Below are 5,900 nucleotides of genomic sequence, written 5' to 3' on the forward strand. Positions count from 1 at the left end.
TTTATGAAAGAATCTGGAAACTAAATCATTATAATGAAAAAGTAGGATTTATTTAGTGCACATATAAAGGAAACCTATTTTAATCTACCACTATTCATTCAGATCCATTCTACACTTGACTTATACCCAAGTTTTGGATAATTTTCCTTAACTAATAACATACTTTTTCCTGATAGGACTAATTAGTTTAGATAATAAAATAATGATGGATTTCATGAAATAAAAGATCCATATTTCATGTACTCAAAGACTTTATAGCATAGTTAGTGAGAAAGATATAAAATGTACAAATATTTAATTTAACATTAATATGAATTATGGAGTCCTGGTGTGGTGCTGTGGATAAAAACTGGGAAACTAACCACAAGGTCGGTTATTCAAAACCACCAACTGCTCTTCAGAAACCTATACAGGGTTGTACAACAAAAACAGCAATGTGAACACTTAATGAAGGGGCAGGATGCTAGGAATCCTATACCTGGCAAACTTTTGTTGTTATTGTTACGTGTTGTCAAGTTGGCTCCAATTCATGGAGACCAGGAAATGGTTGACGGGTTTGAACCACTGACCTCATGGTTATCTGTTCTTTGCTTATCCAACAACACCACACTAGGACTTCTTGCTTAATGTTAAGAAGAATTTTTCAATGAGACTGAAACGTATTGGAGTTCAATATTTATGTGGAAGTAGAAGTGGGGAGGAGATGATTTCAGACATAAGAAGCAGTCTGTGCAAATGTCCTGGGGAGCTTGAGTTTTTGAGCAACTAAAACACATGATTTTTGAGCAACTAAAACAAACAAACAAGCAAAAAATATTGTACTAAATAAAGCAAAATAAACTGTGAGGGAGAGTTATGGAATGCAGTAGAAAATATTGTACTGATTCTATGGTAAATTGATCCTAATCGAAGACCAGGGACTGTTCAAAGTGCTTTATATGTGTTCATTCATTCAATTTTAAAAGCACTTTTATGAAGCTAGTAGTACGAACAGCATATGAACACTGAAGCTCAAAGAGGAAAATATCTTGAATAGTTCACAAAAATAATGAATGGTAGGGTTTAGATTTGGATCCAGATAGTCTGACTGCACAGCTTGCCCCCACAAGCTAGAAAAGATCATGCAGTACTTATATGTGAAATAAAGGATTTTGATCTCTTTCCAAAGAGAACTAACATTTAAAGGGTAACCTAAACATACGTGATTTTTAAAATGGCTATTATTTTTTTTTCACTTTTATCTTTAAGTTTTAATTTATATTTAACTTCAAACTTCTTATTCAATGTCTCAGATACAATTTAATCTGAAATCTTTAAAGGCCCCCTCAAATAAGAGTATACTTTTTTTTTAAGTTTCCTCAATTTCTGGTAGTCATTTTTCCCCCAGGCTCCAGTTTTACCCTGAGTTAGAGTCCACAATCTTTATCAGACCATCCATGCTCATGGACTTGGGTCTCTCTAGAGGGAAACCTAGGGGCTCGGCTCCCGATGAGCTGTGCCAATATTCCCAGCGCTTGTAATACTCCAAACAAGACCGTGTAGTAATTCATCTCTGTCATGCCATAGTCCTGGAGCAGCACCCCATTGGGAGCATCTACATAGGGACAAGGGTTCTTGGCCTTCCCCTGCTCTAAGGACATTGGGCACAATCTTATACAGCTGAGCAACCAGCTTTAACATGGGATCATTAGTCAGGTGTTTCAGAGAAACTCTCGTTGGCAGGTATATCGTGGATCAGTCTTCCTCAGTACTGTATGACCATAGCCTGGGACACCCCGTCCTGAGTTGAGTGTGTTCCAGATATTGTCTCATAACTTTTCATCTGACACATCTTTACCAACTTCCTTCTGTAGCTATGTCAGCCAGACAAGAACTGCCTGATTTGCCAATCCATGCAGGGGCCTGGTCAGCCCATTCTTGGCAGCTGCAAAGGACAAATACGGGTCTGATAGGGCACTGCCCACCAAATAACTGGTATGGGCACTTACATTGCCACCCTCATGGTCAGTGTGAATAGTGAGGTACAAGCACATGAGCTCAGTGAGTTGAGCATCAGTATAGCCTAACATGTTGGTGAAATTATGAGACCAATCCAATTTAGTGTCAATGGCCCCAATACTGCTGCTTTCCCAGTAGAGGTTCCGGTAAATATTTGTTGCAACACAAGGTAGCTTTGCAAGCAGATCCATACAGTCTTCGAGAATCAACTCCCAGTACTTGGCTCGGTTGACACCCTCTGCATATGCTCGACCAAAGTTACTTTCACTGCTGAGGGCGGTGATGGCTGCACTGAGCTGAGACATAGGGTGTAAATTGATGGGAAAGTTGCTATGCATGGTGACGACATGGGAAGGCAGAGCTGCCCTCTTTGCCCACTCTTTTGAGATCCAAGATACCTGTTCCTCTGTTGGGATCTGTCCAGTTACAAGCAGCCAAAATAAGCCTCAGGCAGGGGTTCTTCCCCATCTTTAGCCTTGGGGAACAGTTTCTGGCAATTAGGGATACTATAGCCTCGGAAACAGATATCCTCATCAGGATCAAGAACTGATGTTTCATATATCAGTCCCTTCATGCTTCTCATGGCACCATACATCATATCCACTGTGATTTGACCCACAACTACCTTGCCATGTTGCTGCCTGAAGGTCTTAATTCTGGCCTGTTCCTTAGGTACAAGGTCAGCCAGTATGTCTTTCAAATTCATGGAGGAAGCACTGGCATGCTGGGCAGCAAGAACCAGACAGGATACATTCTTGGCTGTGAAGATCCGGAAGGCCGCAGTGAGTAAAGCCATCGCGGGCGCACTGGGAGATCTGGAGGGTAGAGAAGGAGGGGAGTGAGTTGCGGCAGAATGGAAGTCACCACCATGTATGCCTCAGCGTATTTTGGAGTGAAAATTACATAGTTATTTATTTAAATATAGAAACAGTTTATAATAATAAAAAATTTAAATGACAATTGGACAATTCAGTTATAGATAAAAATACGACCTATTTAAAATACACAAAAAGTTGTTAAAATTGCAAAATGGCATATTGCTAAAGTAAAACGCAATTGCATGCATTAATAGCTTTGGTAGCGTAGTGGTTATGAATGGGGCTGTGAACCGCAAGGTCAGCAGTTCGAAACTACAAGCTATTCCGTGGGAGAAAGATGAGGCGTTCTGCTCCCGTAAAGATTTATAGCCTCGGAAACCCTGTACAGGGTTGCTATGAGTCAGAACCGACTCCATGACACATAACAACAATAATAGACCCTGGATAAAATAACTGGTCAATTCAACAGGTTTTAGATTACCAATGTAAAGAATTAGATTGTTTGGAATATAGGGGTAAGTAAAAAAATATTGCTACAAAACCACAGGCATCTTTATTAAACAAAAATCTCAGAATGTGAGAACACATATTTTACATCTAGGTTATTCACTTATAAAGGTGATGCTTTCATATAGCTAACTCTTCCCCCCAAAATCTTTGCTCTTGCATTCTACATGATGTCAAATGGCAGTTTTGGAGTCCTCAAGGGACTCAAATTGTGTTTCTTTTCAATGTTTCTTGAATTTTGGGAAGAAAAATCTGAGGGTCAATATCAGGGTTGCAGAATAGATGAGAATGAAATTCTGGTAGAACAGCTGTTGGAACCTTTGAAGAATGTTCCAACAATAAAGTGCATGTGCATTTATTGATGAAAAAAACAATTCCTCAACCTAACTCTTCTGTCCTTTATCATACTCTGTTTCAATTGGACCTTGCTCTGAATTATAGTAATAAATCCAAGACAGATACCTGGTGAGGATTCATTCCATAAAATCATCTTTGTTATCTTCTAACTTTCTTGAAAGAGTGATGGAAAGATCAACTCTGAGCTAGCTTATCTTTGTGTAATGTTTTTGACACTCATTTACCTGAAAGCTTGCTGAATCCAAATTGTTCACTTAAAATCATGATTGTCGAACCATGTGAGATCACAACTTCAATAGCTGTTGTATCAATGGTAATTTCACAGTCTTCTACCAGTTTCTGGACTTCAAGCAAAGTTTCTTTATTTGTCAAGGTTGATGAACTTCCTGCTCTTGGCTCATCTTTGAGGTCTTCCAGACCATCATTTAAGCACTTGATCCTTCTGGAAACTGTTATTTTATGTAGGACAGCATTCCCTAAATTTTGTTGCAAAGTGTGAGTGATGTGATAAGCTCTATACATGAGTTTTATTAAAGTTTTTATATTAGCCCTAACCTCAAAATCATCCTCTCTGCCACCCTCCCATGGCAGAAAAATATCTTTTCTTTCTTTTTTTTCTAAAGGCACCCTATTAAGACTAAGTGTATTACTTAGACAACTTGTCTATAGCCATTCACTGATTGCAGAGACATGTTTAAACACGTTTGTTTGGAATAAGCCTCTATTTTTGTGAAGTGAAATCCTAGTAAAAATACTTTTGGGCTTACTCTTGTATGTCATTATTAAGTGCTTCAAGTTAATCCTCACTCATGTTGTTGTTATGTACTGTCAAGTTGGTTCCAACTCATAATGACCCTTTGTAGAGTTTCTGAAGAGTGGCTGGTGAGCTTTAATCTCCAACCTTGTAGTTTAAACTGACCTTGCAGACTAACACATTAATGTGCAGCTCCACACCAGAACTCCATAGTGACCATGTATAAGTTTTCCAAGGAGAAGCTGATGGTTAGCAGTCCCATATTTTTCCTACAGCATCACACTAGGACTCCTACCTTTGTAAAGAATGGTGTAATTTTATGGTATCTTTTATTGCTTCTTTTATAAAAGTAATACCATGGTATTGAAGAGATGGTTAGAATCATGCCTGACCTCCAAATGGTTGACAATCAACTCTGATCTATGAAATGAGATGCTTAAGGCCTTTGTTGGTAAGAGGAAAAACACTATCTTAGCCAAAAGGGACTTTCTTACATCCATCCCAGAAGAACAAACTAAAAATCTTCCATAATTTGATAATTAGATTATAAAACTAGTTTGCCATAGAAATAATCCAAAAAGTTGACAAGCACATTGCTCCTGGATTTGACCAGATTGTCTTAGATTATTAGTGCTGCTTTAGCAAAAATGTCACAGGTGTGTAACTTTATTAAACAGAAAGAAATTTCTTACAGTTTAGAAAGCTAGAACTGTGAATCTAGGGTGCCATGTCTAGGGGAAGGCTCTCTCTATCCTTGCTCTCTGAAGAAAAATGTGTGTCTCAGTTTCTCTAGTGTTCTTGGTGTTCTTTGGAACTGTCCCATGACATCTGTCATCTCTCATTCGTGATTTCCTCCCTGTGCCCAATCTACTCTTTTTATATCTCAAAATGAGTAGATTTAAAATACACTCTATACTAATATGATATCATCAACATAACAAAGAAAACCCTGTTCCCAGTGGAATTCCATCCACAGATATAACCCCATTGTCTTGGAGTGGACTCCAACTCATAGCCACCCTCCAGGGTAGAGTAGAGTTGTCTGAGAGTGTTTCCAAGTATAGTTTTTAAGGAAGAAGCATGGTGGATCCATCTGATAAGAAATGGACTGCAAACCACAAGGTTGATAGTTCAAGTACACCAGCCACTCTGTGGGAGAAAGATGAGACTTTCTGCTGCTGCAAAGATGTAAAATCTTGGAAACCCCATGCAGCTTCTCTATAAGTAGGACTCTACTGTACCACACTTAACAACAAGAATCCTTAAGAAAGCACACTACTGCATGTTTATCTTGCAGAACAACTAGTAGATTTGAACTGCTGACCTTTTGGTTGGATCTTAGCTATCTAACTACTGGATTATAATACATATTTTGAGAGGACACAATTAAATCTACAATACAGATAAAGACTATATATTGAAACTTCTCATAATATTTCAATAATAATGTGTGTGATTTGTGATAT

General features: G+C 38.3%; 1 pseudogene; it reads right to left on the bottom strand.

Annotated features, from left to right (window-relative positions):
* Positions 1-1,396: 1,396 nt before the first annotated feature.
* LOC102815016 lies at positions 1,397-2,794 on the bottom strand (annotated as a pseudogene).
* Between the last annotated feature and the right edge of the window lie 3,106 nt (positions 2,795-5,900).

This window comes from Chrysochloris asiatica, unplaced genomic scaffold (genome assembly GCF_000296735.1).
Source record: "Chrysochloris asiatica unplaced genomic scaffold, ChrAsi1.0 scaffold00009, whole genome shotgun sequence".
NCBI classification, from domain to species: Eukaryota; Metazoa; Chordata; class Mammalia; order Afrosoricida; family Chrysochloridae; genus Chrysochloris; species Chrysochloris asiatica.